We start from the raw sequence: 14,719 nt of genomic DNA on the forward strand, positions 1-14,719 counted from the left end.
TCAGTTGGCTTTTCATAGCCGATCATTAAGAGTTGAAAATAGCAGGTCTGGGACAGGTGGCGGTTCCATAACCGCAGGCAGAACTGTTGAAACTGGAATAGCAGCAAGGCCAGGTGGACTGGGGACAGCAAGGAGTCATCATGCCCGGTAGTCCTGACGTATGGTCCTAGGGCTCAGGTCCTCCGAGAGAGAGAAAGAAAGAGAGAAGGAGAGAATTAGAGAGACTTATACAGTAGGTGCAATAATGGAGGTGAGGATGTTAAAAATCAGACTTGTATAACATTTGCTGATTTGTATAAAATTGTCATTTACCTTTTATTCACTTGCTGATCTCTATTGACTACCTTTAAAGCAGGCCTTAAGACTCATCTCTATGAGTCGTCCCTTCTTTCTAGACTTTGATTGTTGCTTTCATGATTTGTTTATCTTTTTATGCACTTTGAGATTATTATTTTATAATGAAAAGCACTTTACAAATGTAATAAATGATTATTATAATATATATAAGAAAAAACAGAAGTTCATTACTTTGAATTCCTTACTTACATTTACAGTTTTGCCAAAAACTGCTTTATCGTACTATAAGGGCACAAGTCGAGACCCAAATGCAGATACAGGAGGCAGATATTTGCCGCCCGAGCTCTTCTCCAGGTACGTCGACAGCGGAGGACAAACATCTGGGCCGAGGGTACGTTGACCTCCTGCTCTTGTTCTGGGAAGAGCGGAGGCTGATACTCCATTGAACACTCAAAAGGGGAGAGTCCCGTGGCTGAATAGGGAAGGGTGTTCCGGGCATACTCCACCCAGAACAGTTGTCGGCTCCAGGTATTAGGATTGGTTGAGACCAGGCATCTTAGGGTGGTTTCCAGGTCCTGGTTAGCTCGCTCCGACTGGCCGTTGATTGGGGATGGAATCCAGAGGACAGGCTGGCTAACGACCCAATAAGGGTGCAGAATGCCTTCCAGAACAGAGACGAGAACTAAGGACCCTGGTTGGAGACCGTGGCCACCGGGAGTCCATGGATCCGGAAGATGTGCTGCACCATAAGCTGGGCCGTCTCCTTGACAGAGGGCAGTTTGGGGAGAGGGATGAAATGGGCGGCCTTGGAGAACCGATCCACTACCGTCAGAATGACAGTGTTGCCATCAGACGGAGGGAGCCCAGTGACAAAGTCCAGAGAGATATGGGACCAGAGGTGATGAGGGACAGGTAGCGGCTGAAGGAGGCCAGAAGGAGCTTGCCGTGGAGTCTTGTTCTGAGCACACACAGTGTACGTGGCGACGAAGGCAGATACATCAGGAACCATTGTGGGCCACCAGAAACGTTGTCGGAGGAAGGCTAGCATACGACGGGAACCTGGATGACAGGTCAGCCTGGAGGAATGAGCTCATTCCAGGACACGGGACCAGACAGAGTTAGGGAAAAATAACCGGTTAGCCGTGCCCCCTTCAAGTTTAGGCTGGTAACGTTGTGCCTTGCGGACCAAGGTTTCAATACCCCAACCCACTGAAGCCGCAAGGCATGAGGTAGGGAGAATGGTTTTGGAGACCGAGTGTGTGGCAGAGGAACTGTATAGGCGGAGAGGGTGTCAGGCTTCTCATTTTTGGACCCTGGGCAGTAGGAAATGGTGAAGTTGAATCCTGTAAACAATAAAGCCCACCGGGCCTGCCTGGAGATAAGGCACTTGGCTGTACGGAGATATTCCACATTTTTTGGTCGGTCCAAACCAAGAATGGCTGCTCTGCTCCTTCCAGCCAGTGCCTCCACTGGCTAGAGCGGTGGATTTCACACTTCACAGCTTTCACAAACAATTGGTTCTTCATGAGGCGCTTAAGGACTTGTCTGACATGAAGAACGTGTTCTTGGGCAAACCGGGGAAAAAACAGAGCCTGGAAGACAGTTGGCGAGTCCAAATGGCATGACCTGGTACTCATAATGTCCACTGGCTGTGTTAAATGCTGTCTTCCACTCATCTCCTTCCCGTATCAAAACCAGGGGGTAGGCATTCCGAAGGTCCAGCTTGGAAAAAATGGTGCCCCCTGGAGATGTTCGAAAGCCGAGGAGAGGAGTGGTAAGGGGTAATTCTTGATCGTTATATCATTCAGACCCCGGTAATCAATGAACAGACGCAGGGCCTTGTCCATCTTCTCCACAAAGAACAACTCTGCGCCGGCAGGAGATGCAGACGGACGGATGCCTCCAGTAGTCAGAGACTCCTCTATGTACTCCTCCATGGCCTTGGTCTCCGGGCCAGATAGAGAATATAGCCGACCACGAGGTGTTGTGGTGCCTGGGAGGAGATCAATGGCACAATCATAAGGATGGTGCGGGAGAAGAGAAGTAGCACGTGCCTTACTGAAGACCTCCAGGAGGTCATCGTACTTAGTGGGAACGGCAGAGACATCCGAGGCTTTGCTTAGGGGGATGTCTCAAAGACGGCTGTGTCGCCGACGGGAATGAAGAGAGCTGGAGTTTGAAAATGAGGGAACTCAGGGAAAGCAACGCCGGCAGGTACCAGGATCACCTGCATAACGCTCCGGAGGAGGTAAGCTGGGTTTTTTGGGATCCGGGGAAGGTTGAACAAATCCACGAGTAGTAGAAAGGTTACGCGGTGGTTGGGAGGTCTCAAATGTGGCATGCTGCCTATTAGCTAATTCACAGATTTGCTCCGATATGGCCTTGAACCATTGGTCGTGGCGTTCCGTAAGGGAACAAAGCCCTTCCAAGAGGTCCTGAAGTTGCTCCTCATGCCTCCCAATGGTGACTCCCTCCAGGGAGACAACGTGACGAAGCTGGTCCAAGTCTGCTGGGTCTGTCATGGCCAGTTTGTACTACAAGGGCACAAGGCGAGACCCAATTGCAGACACAGGAGGCAGATGGGAGGCTCCGAGGCAGACACAGGAGGCTCCGATATTTATTATAACAAAAGGGTAAGCAAAAACCAGGTCGGGGACAGGCGAGAGTTCATAAACCAGGTCAGAGTCCAAACAGTACCAGGCGATAGGCAGGCTCGAGGTCCCGATAGGCAGGCTCGAGGTCCCGATAGGCAGGCTCGAGGTCAGGACAGGCAGGAGTTCAGTCTAAGTAAGTAACAAATCTAGAAATGCAAAGTTGTCTGGATTGATACACTGGATGTAAATGTATAAAAAGTAAGCCCACCTTGTAGCCCACCTGGTACCATTTCGTCCATCCCTAATGGAAAATAGGCCCTGTATGGTATCTACAGTACAAGCTTGGCGATTATTTCACATTTTGAGAGAGAAATCTAGAGAAATAATGTAGMATKAAAAAAAWMWATATTTTGTCTGAAATTTTCTGAGGRCCAGTTGATCTACTGTATGTAACATGATATCTGTGTGCCAGCTATCTGACAGATGACTAGTTTTGGTATTCCTCAGAAATGTYRAGTCATACCAGAAAGGCAACTACCTGGGACACAAGAGAAACCTGTTGTCAAATATGGATAGCTTATTCTGTCCTAACAAATTCCAGATACTAACAAATATACTGCATATACTTTATTTGGTTTTAATTGAGAAATCTGCGGACCAGATACCCATTTACATTTTAGTAATTTAGCAGACGCTCATATCCAGAGCGACATACAGTTAGTGCATTCATCTTAAAATAGCTAGGTGGGACAACCACACACCAATCTTGTTTTTTTAAGGTCACTGTGCAGATATGTTTGACCCACTGAATAAAATAATACAGTAAGGTTAATGATGATGTATTGTATGTATAACACACATTGGTCATGTACTCCATCCATCCTGTAAAAAGCATACCTTACAACGGGGAAAAAATAAGCCAATAACAAGAGCATAAAAAACATGTTTATTGAGTCATTAGGTACGTGGTCATTAGTCCCCTCTATCACATCGTTCCCTGGGACCCAATTAATGCACCTATTAACCTGTAGAGACCTGAGGGGCTGAAGGAGAGGCACGGCTGGTCTTGATTGCATACCAAAATGTACCCTATTCCCTATGTTGACCAGAGCCCTCTGGTCAAAAGTGGTGCACTATATAGGGAATAGAGTGCCATTTGTGACACACACCTTCTGTCATCGTCTCTGGGAGTGTAGACCCTGAAAGTGTACTGAAGGTCTAGGATATCCAAGAGTGACAATAAGGGTCTTCACTTTTACCTGAGCAGGAATAGCTCTGGGCCTAGGTTTTAATATATATCTATGACTTAGGGTCCTGAGTTATTCTTTGTTTTCCCTGGTTAGGTTATATGGTCTGGGAAACCGTTCCTTTGTCAGAGGCTTTGGGTTGGTTTCACTGAACCATTTCTTTCTTGTACATGGTGCACAATACATAGCACACAAACTCNTAACTGTATCTCTGTGTATATTTCCGAGTTGTCAGGTTTACATCCAAATGTTGTGAAACTTATAGGATTAAATATGGAACTATTTGTGAGAAGATGAAATGTGATCTTGACCTTCTAAATGAGAACATTGTTTTTCATGTAAAGTTTATCCAGTCAGTTATCATAACCACGTGAGCACAGACATTATGCCAAGCGTAATGGAACGCACTTTTCCCCAAAGTTTTTAAAAGGACTCGCTGAAGAATTAACATATTCGACCAAAACACGTTGGGTTGCTGCCGGTGTGTGAAGTGGTTCCAGCTGAATACATTACAAATGGTTTTAAAACTACAAGACCAGAAAACGGTAAGACACTCTTAAACTCACTTGAGTGAATAAGATGAAGACTACACAGGAACATTCAGTTGCAGCTGTTTAAGTACTCTTAGTCTAGTAAACTTGACTGAGAACCACCGGGTGGTACTCTGAAAGATACATTCTAAAGAACATTTCCCTATCAAACGACGTATCCATTTTTACAGAGCCCGCTGAACAAGCCACAACTACAAAAGACTTTGATCTCTGGTGGACAAACCAGAGACTTTCTGTCGAATTACTCCCTAGACGGACCGGCGATTTCAACAGAGAGACAACAAGAGATACACACGTAAATATGTATATTGCAATTATTTTCAAATGAGCGGCTGTTCAGGTGCAAAGTATTTGCATTTCCATGAGCATAGTTATCAGCTGTATGTACGATAGTGAAGTCCTTTGTCTCTTCTCCCGCTCTTTCTTACATGTCCCTGCCATTTTTTTTTYGTAACAAGCCATCATATCGGGTTAATCCACTAGGGACTTTTCATTGCCTTGTGTAGTAATCAATGTGTAAGCTATCCTGTTTATGTATTTATGTCACGACTTCTGCCGAAGTCGATGCCTCTCCTTGTTCGGACGGTGTTCGGCGGTCGAATTCGCCGGTCTTCTAGCCATCACCTATCCATTTTTAATTTTCCATTTGTTTTGTCTCGTTTTTCCACACACCTGGTTCTCATTTCTCTCATTATGTGTTGTGTATTTAACCCTCTGTTTTCCCCATGTCTTTGTGTGGTATTGTTTATCTGTTCATGTATGTGCACGTTAGGCTGGTTAAACTGGGTTATGTTAAACCCTTATTTGTATTTCGTGTTAGTTTGTGCCTTGTGCTTTTAGGTCGCCAAATAAAAGGCTCCGTTTTGCTACCAACTATCTGCTCTCCTGCGCCTGACTTTCTACAGCCCTTCACGCATGTCCTGACAATTTATGTAGTTCTGTGTGATTATTTAATTAACTYTTTKGGGATAGGGGGCAGCATTTTCACTTTTGGATAAATAGCGTGCCCAGAGTGAACTGCCTCCTACTCTGCCCAGATGCTAATATATGCATATTATTATTATTGGATAGAAAACACTTTGAAGTTTCTAAAACTGTTTGMATGATGTCTGTGAGTATGACAGAACTCATATGGCAGGCGAAAACCTGAGAAAAATCCAACCAGGAAGTGGGATATCTTAGGTTTGTAGTTTTTCAAAGCTTGGCCTACCGAATACACAGTGTCTATGGAGTCAAGTTGCACTTCCTACTGCTTCCACTAGATGTCAACCGTCTTTAGAAACTGGTTTGAGGATTCTACTATGAAGGAGGGGCTCATGAGACCTGTTTTAGTCAATGGTCTGGCAGAGTGTCTCAGGCTTGTGACGAGCGCTCCCGACAGAGTTAGCTCTCATTCCAGTGCTTTTTTTCAGACATAGGAATTCTCCGGTTGGAAGCTTATTGATGTTTTATGTTAAAAACATCCTACAGATTGATTCCATACATCGTTTGACTTGTTTCTACGACCTGTAACGGAACTTTTCGAGTTTTTGTCTGGACGAAGTGCCCGCGCCTCATGAAGATGGATTACTGGGCAGAACACGCTAACAACAAGTGGCTATTTGGACAAATTATGGACTTTATGCAACTTTATGGAAGAAATCGGTCATTTATTGTCGAACTGGGATTCCTGGGAGTGCCTTCTGATGAAGATCATCAAAGGTAAGTGAAAATATATAGTGTTATTTCTAACTTCTGTTGACTCCAAAATGGCAGATATTTCTCTGGCTGGATTGGTCTCTGAGCGCCGTTCTCAGATTATGCTTTTTCCGTCAATTTAAAAAAAAAATCTGACACAGCCATTGCATTAGGGAGAAGTTTGTCTTTAATAAATAATTAAGACAAATTTGTATGTTGCTTTTTCATCATTTATTYGTTCTTGATTTAACTAGGCAAGTCAGTTAAGAACTATTTTTTAATTATGACARCCTAGGAACAGTGGATTAACTGCCTTGTTCAGGGGCAGAATGACAGAKTTTTACCTTGTCARCTCRGGGATTCGRTCTAGCAACCTTTCGGTTACTGGCCCAACACTCTAACCACTGGGCTACCTGCCKGGGTTCGTGCAGATGCTAGTGTTCGAGCAGATTTGAAGTCAACGACGTTCAGAATGAGACTGAAGGTAAATACGAATTAATGAATTGACTGTGACTGATGTAAGAGATCGGTATATCTTTAAGAGTTCATTTGGAAAACTCATTAAATAAACTTTTACCGTGGTGCCCAAGATTACTACTTMATTAATTGTTATATGGTTAATTGAATTGCGTAATAATGAAACGCAGTTAATTGATTTTATAAAATAACAGTCAAACACATTAATGACAGCAAAGACACAGGTGTGCGTCCTTACTCAACATTGACAGGAGAGTTTCAAACACAAAACTATGAATAAATTGACAAAACTCGTAAATRGAATGGAATAAACCAAAACTTGTTTCTCACAAGTGTATCAAAGGTTGTGAGTTCTGCAAAACACATGGCCACTCCGACATTGAGAATGGTAAATTACTGTAATAATAATATATTCAATGCATTAACAGAAATTACCGTAACCAAATAAACATTACAGATTAGTAATTATGGGAATTGACAGTAAATGTAGGCTACTACTAGTGATATTTCTAATGGGGAATTGATAGACATAGCAAACAWTGCACACAATGAAGTTATGAAGTAATGAATACCCACGAAATGGTGGGAGAGAGCTCATTCTGGAGAGAGACGTGCCTTGTGCGTCTGAGCCACAATCCCCATGTTCTTGGACAGTGGCATCCCTGCGACCTCCTCATTGAGACAGGCGCGAATCAGTGTCACATGTACCATGAAAAATATATATATATTGGTGACTGCTTGACAAAAAGAAATTGAATGATTTCAATATAGACCCTCTTACAATATTCCATAAGGCACTCAGAATGTGGGGGGTCACGTCCCTACCATCCCCATGGTGTGCCCCTGCCTATCGCCATCTTCTGTGATTTGCGAATATTACAAGAATAGAGTAATTGAAGCAGACTTCCAGAGCAGGAAAACACTTGAAGGCATCCCAAATGGCACYCTATTCCCAGTATAGTTCACAACTTTTGAGCAGAGCCAAAGTAGTGCACTATTAAGTTTATAGCGTGAAATTGATAGAACAAATATGTGACTCTTTATGCAGTTAAGAACTTTCTAAAAAMGAATAACAACATGGAAAGCTACTCTTTCAATATATATTATTCCCACTGGGAGTATAGTCTTAATACTGTCAACAAATAAATTATGTTAATAATGCATGTGTTTACACGAATCCCAAATGTTGTTTTGTTGGTTAATAACTTGTGATAACACATCTATGTGCTTWTAACCAGGCCTCCTCAGTGTATCTCAAAATAAATGTATATTCACGACCACTTCGGAAGAAAATTCATTGTTTCATTGATGCAATAACAGTAATATGCATGTAGAAAGTATGGTTGAATATAGGCTACACATTTAGAGTGATATAACACGCATAAACAAGATACAAGAAATACTGAAAAGAAATACCACATTGTGAATTTCTATTTAATTGAATCACTAAATTTTTTTAAATCCAAGTTTAACATATATTATTTATTCATATTCTGACAGTTGAAAATTATGTATTTTTGCTGTTTTATGGTGGTATGAATTATGGTTTTAGCAATGGCACAAATTAGGCTATGTATAGCTCCAGGCAGTAAATCAAATGATTTACACTTGTCATTGGACAAACCTTRCATCTTGAGTTGGATTGACATATTGACCAGCCAACCATTGATTGTAGCTTTGTTGGCCCTTCCCTCTCTGTAGTAGTGGTAGTATTATGATTTTTTCTACCAGCTTAAAAGGATAAACATTACGGATTAGCCTACATTATTGCAGAGCTACATTATTGCAGTATTGGGTTCAATGGAAGTGCAAAGTTCAATAACAGACACCTCAAACTAGTTTTTAACTATTTTATTTCAGTGGCAGGGGTAGCTATGTTTGTTTTGCAACAATGTTTTGTTTGTTTTTCCAAAAATTTTTGTTTTGCAACAATAGAGTAGCACACACAAGTGCAAGTAAATAAAACGTTTGGCCTGTTCTCTGCAATGGGTTTCTAGTTAAAATGACATATTTTGTAGTAATTCACCGTATTCAGCCACCCTTGGGGGATATAGCCTTGAGTGGATAGACCCTCTAACAAAGACTTAATTCTAAATGTAAAATGCTCACCTGCCATGCAAGTTCAACAAGTTTGAAAGTGTAACTTTATTTATGGGGCAGTGTGGTTTTGAGAAAATAAGTTCAACCACAACACTTATTGTGAAGTATAGTATAGTATAAAGATGGCGCTGACAGACATGGTAGCTCTGCTTCTACGCCTAAGCAACTTCGCAGTATGTTTTTGTGTGTTATTTCTTACATTATGGTGTATTTATGGTGTAAATAACTTTTGGATATCAGAGCGGGGGTAACTCACCAGCATTACAACCAGGAATAACTTTCCTGAATTAGATTCTTTGTTCGTACCTCCCAGGGCAATTGAACTTATCTCAGAGACTGCCCCAAGATGCCGCCGCCATATAAGAGGTATTCAGAGTGGACTTCTAGTCCGACCCAGGAGGCGGGCACACCATCAACCGCTTCAGAGTGTATTACTCGCTAATGTTCAGTCTCTGGACAATAAAGTCACTTCTGCTCCTGCAACGCCCTCTACTGCTCATCCCTGTGTCTCCTTGACCTGCCGCCACTCCCCCAGTACTCTCTCCCTCTCCCTCTCCCTCTCTCTGTGTGTGCTCGTGTGGGTGGAGACAGGTGTGCTGGAGTCAGAGCAGATCCCCACCAGCTGCAACCTGTTCCATAATCAAGACCTCTACAAATAATCAGCCCTGCCACTTCCACGCTCCAGATCGTAATCTCTACTCAGTCAGTTTACGCTTCTAGACGTTTGTACTGTCAGATCCTGTTATCCTGGGTGTGCTTGTTTTCCTTGTCTGACGCTGTTTTCCTCTCCGCTACAGTTCCGCCCGCTCTGACTCTGGTCCCTGTCTCCATTCCTACGTCTCGTCATCCTGCTACTCTGTCCTGGATTCCCCACTCTACTACTCCCTTGGATTCACCTCCGGACCCTGTCCCAACCCCTTTCGCTCCAGCCTCAGCTTCCGCACCTGGTTTCCTACAACCCACCCGAGCTTCCCCTGGCTTGCACTCCATCTTCCCCCTGTGTTTCAATAAATACCTTGGTTACGTCATCACAGTCTCCTCGTCTGAGTCTGCTCTTGGGTTCCTCTGTTTCACTCCGCACAAAAGAAGTAGACAAGCTCAGGGTGTCACGCCCTGACCATAGAAGCTGTTTATTCCTGTGTTGGTTGGGGCGTGATAGTGACTCTCTGGAGCCTCCAGAGACGTTCTCCAGTCCGGAGCCTTCCGAGTCGCCCTCCAGACCGGAGCCTCCAGTGTCTCACTTTCAGTCCGGAGCTCCAGCGTTGCCCTTCAGTCGGAGACTTCACAACAGTAGCTTCACGTTTTGTTTTTGTGCTTGTTTGTTTTGTTTTGCTGAGTTTCGGTTTATAAAAATAATGTGGAACTCTACTCACGCTGCGCCTTGTCTATTCATTACGACGATCGTGACACAGGCGAGGATCTCCTTCCAGAGAGAGACATCAGGGACTTGTCGTGTCTTGGCATCATTAACTGAAGACTATTCGTTTATCAAATCAATTCTCTGTCATATTATTGCGTGATTAACTAATCAGGTAAATGTAATTACCTAGGAAGTCGGGGCACCAAGGAAAATATTCAGATAACTTTCAGATATCGTAAATCTGATCAATTAGTCTTCTAATTAATTATTCTTTACCTCACGTTAGTCTCTTCCAAACGTCGTAAATTGTTGGTTATCTGCACAAACCCAGTATTCACCATGAATCATCCATACATCAATTGTCTCAATCAATCATTTATTTATTAACTAACTACATAATCACAGAAATGCACACAGAAACAAAAAAAGTAGATATGGTTACAAGGAAATGATGTGCCCCAGTGTGCTAAACGGCATGGCGCCTTGGTAGACAAAGGGACTGAGAATCAAATCAAATCAAATTTATTATATAGCCCTTCGTACATCAGCTGATATCTCAAAGTGCTGTACAGAAACCCAGCCTAAAACCCAAACAGCAAGCAATGCAGGCGTAGAAGCACGGTGGCCAGGAAAAACTCCCTAGAAAGGCCAAAACCTAGGAAGAAACCTAGAGAGGAACAAGGCTATAAGGGGTGGCCAGTCCTCTTCTGGCTGTGCCGGATGGAGATTATAACAGCACATGGCCAAGTTGTTCAAATGTTCATAAATGACCAGCATGGTCAAATAATAATAATCACAGTAGTTCGAGGGTGCAGAAAGTCGACCTGGCAGGACGACCTGGCAGGACATTTACTCCTCAGGAGTAAATGTCAGTTGGATTTCATAGCCGATCATTAAGAGTATCTCTACCGCTCCTGCGGTCTCTAGAGAGTTGAAAACAGCAGGTCTGGACAGGTAGCACGTCCGGTGAACAGGTCAGGGTTCCATAGCCGCAGGCAGAACAGTTGAAACTGGAGCAGCAGCACGGCCAGGTGACTGGGGACAGCAAGGAGTCATCATGCCAGGTCGTCTTGAGGCATGGTCCTAGGGCTAGGTCTCTGAGAGAGATAAAGAAAGAGAGAATTAGAGAGAGCATACTTAAATTCACACAGGACACCGGATAAGACAGGAGAAGTACTCCAGATATAACAAACTGACCCTAGCCCCCGACACAAAAACTACTGCAGCATAAATACTGGTGGCTGAGACAGGAGGGGTCAGGAGACACTGTGGCCCCATCGATGATACCCCCGGACAGGGCCAAACAGGAAGGATATAACCCCACCCACTTTGCCAAAGCACAGCCCCACACCACTAGAGGGATACCTTCAACCACCAACTTACCATCCTGAGACAAGGCCGAGTATAGCCCACAAAGATTCCACCACGGCACAACCCAAGGGGGGCGCCAACCCAGACAGGAAGATCACGTCAGTGACTCAACCCACTCAAATGACGCACCCCTCCTAGGGACGGCATGAAAGAGCACAGTAAGCCAGTGACTCAGCCCCTGTAATAGGGTTAGAGGCAGAGAATCCCAGTGGAGAGAGGGGAGAAGGGTGCGAAAGACAAAAGGCACTACACAGTTCATAATTCTAACAATTGAAAAGATAATCCTTTGCACATGAACGCTCACTCTTTCGGGAATAATTGCAATCAATATACAGTGGGGAGAACAAGTATTTGATACAACTGCCGATTTTGCAGGTTTACTACTACTCAACGCATGTAGAGGTCTGTCATTTTATCATAGGTACACTTCAACTGTGAGAGACGGAATCTAAACAAAAATCCAGAAAATCACATTGTATGATTTTTAAGTAATTCATTTGCATTTTATTGATGACATAAGTATTTGATACATCAGAAAAGCAGAACTTAATATTTGGTACAGAAACCTTTGTTTGCAATTACAGAGATCATACGTTCCTGTAGTTCTTGACCAGGTTTGCACACACTGCAGCAGGGATTTTGGCCCACTCCTCCCTCCAGACCTTCTCCAGATCCTTCAGGTTTCGGGGCTGTCGCTGGGCAATACGGACTTTCAGCTCCCTCCAAAGATTTTCTATTGGGTTCAGGTCTGGAGACTGGCTAGGCCACTCCAGGACCTTGAGATGCTTCTTACGGAGCCACTCCTTAGTTGCCCTGGCTGTGTGTTTCGGGTCGTTGTCATGCTGGAAGATTCAGCCACGACCCATCTTCAATGCTCTTACTGAGGGAAGGAGGTTGTTGGCCAAGATCTCGCGATACATGGCCCCATCCATCCTCCCTCCAATACGGTGCAGTCGTCCTGTCCCCTTTGCAGAAAAGCATCCCCAAAGAATGATGTTTCACTCCATGCTTCACGGTTGGGATGGTATTCTTGGGGTTGTACTCATCCTTCTTCTTCCTCCAAACACGGCGAGTGGAGTTTAGACCAAAAAGCTCTATTTTTGTCTCATCACCACATGACCTTCTCCCATTCCTCCTCTGGATCATCCAGATGGGCATGGGCCAAACTTCAGACGGGCTGGACAATGCGCTGGCTTGAGCAGGGGACCTTGCGTGCGCTGCAGGATTTTAATCCATGATGGCGTATGTGTGTTACTAATGGTTTTCTTTGAGACCGTGGTCCCAGCTCTCTTCAGGTCATTGACCAGGTCCTGCCGTGTAGTTCTGGGCTGATCCTCTCACCTTCCTCATGATCATTGATGCCCCACGAGGTGAGATCTTGCAGGAGCCCCAGACGAGGGTGATTGACGGCATCTTGAACTTCTTCCATTTTCTAATAATTGCGCCAACAGTTGTTGCCTTCTCACCAAGCTGCTTGCCTATTGTCCTGTAGCCCATCCCAGCCTTGTGCAGGTCTACAATTCTTATCCCTGATGTCCTTACACAGCTCTCTGGTCTTGGCCATTGTGGAGAGGTTGGAGTCTGTTTGATTGAGTGTGTGGACAGGTGTCTTTTATACAGGTAACGAGTTCAAACAGGTGCAGTTAATACAGGAATGAGTGGAGAACAGGGGCTTCTTAAAGAAAACTAACAGGTCTGTGAGAGCCGGAATTCTTACTGGTTGGTAGGTGATCAAATACTTATGTCATGCAATAAATGCAAATTAATTACTTAAAAATCATACAATGTGATTTTCTGGATTTTTGTTTTAGATTCAGTCTCTCACAGTTGAAGTGTACCTATGATAAGAATTACAGACCTCTACATGCTTTGTAAGTAGGAAAACCTGCAAAATCGGCAGTGTATCAAATACTTGTTCTCCCCACTGTATATATATATACACTGCTCAAAAAAATAAAGGGAACACTTAAACAACACAATGTAACTCCAAGTCAATCACACTTCTGTGAAATCAAACTGTCCACTTAGGAAGCAACACTGATTGACAATAAATTTCACATGCTGTTGTGCAAATGGAATAGACAAAAGGTGGAAATTATAGGCAATTAGCAAGACACCCCCAATAAAGGAGTGGTTCTGCAGGTGGTGACCACAGACCACTTCTCAGTTCCTATGCTTCCTGGCTGATGTTTTGGTCACTTTTAAATGCTGGCGATGCTTTCACCTAGTGGTAGCATGAGACGGAGTCTACAACCCACACAAGTGGCTCAGGTAGTGCAGCTCATCCAGGATGGCACATCACTGCGAGCTGTGGCAAGAAGGTTTGCTGTGTCTGTCAGCGTAGTGTCCAGAGCATGGAGGCGCTACAGGAGACAGGCCAGTACATCAGGAGACGTGGAGGAGGCCGTAGGAGGGCAACAACCCAGCAGCAGGACCGCTACTCCGCCTTTGTGCAAGGAGGAGCACTGCCAGAGCCCTGCAAAATGACCTCCAGCAGGCCACAAATGTGCATGTGTCTGCTCAAACGGTCAGAAACAGACTCCATGAGGGTGGTATGAGGGCCCGACGTCCACAGGTGGGGGTTCTATCAACACATTGACTGTAGTACTCGTTCTGCTAAAACGCTCAACCTCTAATACTCCCTCTTCCGGGATGCACACAAGGGCCTCCCCGCCCTCCCTTCGGCAAATCAGATCAGAACTCCATTTTGCTCATCCCGTCCTATAGGCAGAAACTCAAACAGGAATTACCTGTGCTAAGGTCTTTTCAACGTTGGTCTGATCAATCGGAATCCATGCTTCAAGATTGTTTTGATCACGCGGACTGGGATATGTTCCGGGTAGCCTCTGAGAATAACATTTACATATAAAAGACATGGTGACTGAGTTCATCAGGAAGTGTATAGCGGATGTTCTTCCAAATGTGACTATTAAAACCTACCCAAACCAGAAACCATGGAAAGATGGCAGCATTCGTGTAAAAATGAAAGCCACTGCATGGCAAGGTGACTGGGATTATGGTTGAATACAAACAGTGTAGTTATTC

The sequence above is a fragment of the Salvelinus sp. IW2-2015 genome, linkage group LG22 (assembly GCF_002910315.2).
Source record: "Salvelinus sp. IW2-2015 linkage group LG22, ASM291031v2, whole genome shotgun sequence".
Classification (NCBI taxonomy): Eukaryota; Metazoa; Chordata; class Actinopteri; order Salmoniformes; family Salmonidae; genus Salvelinus; species Salvelinus sp. IW2-2015.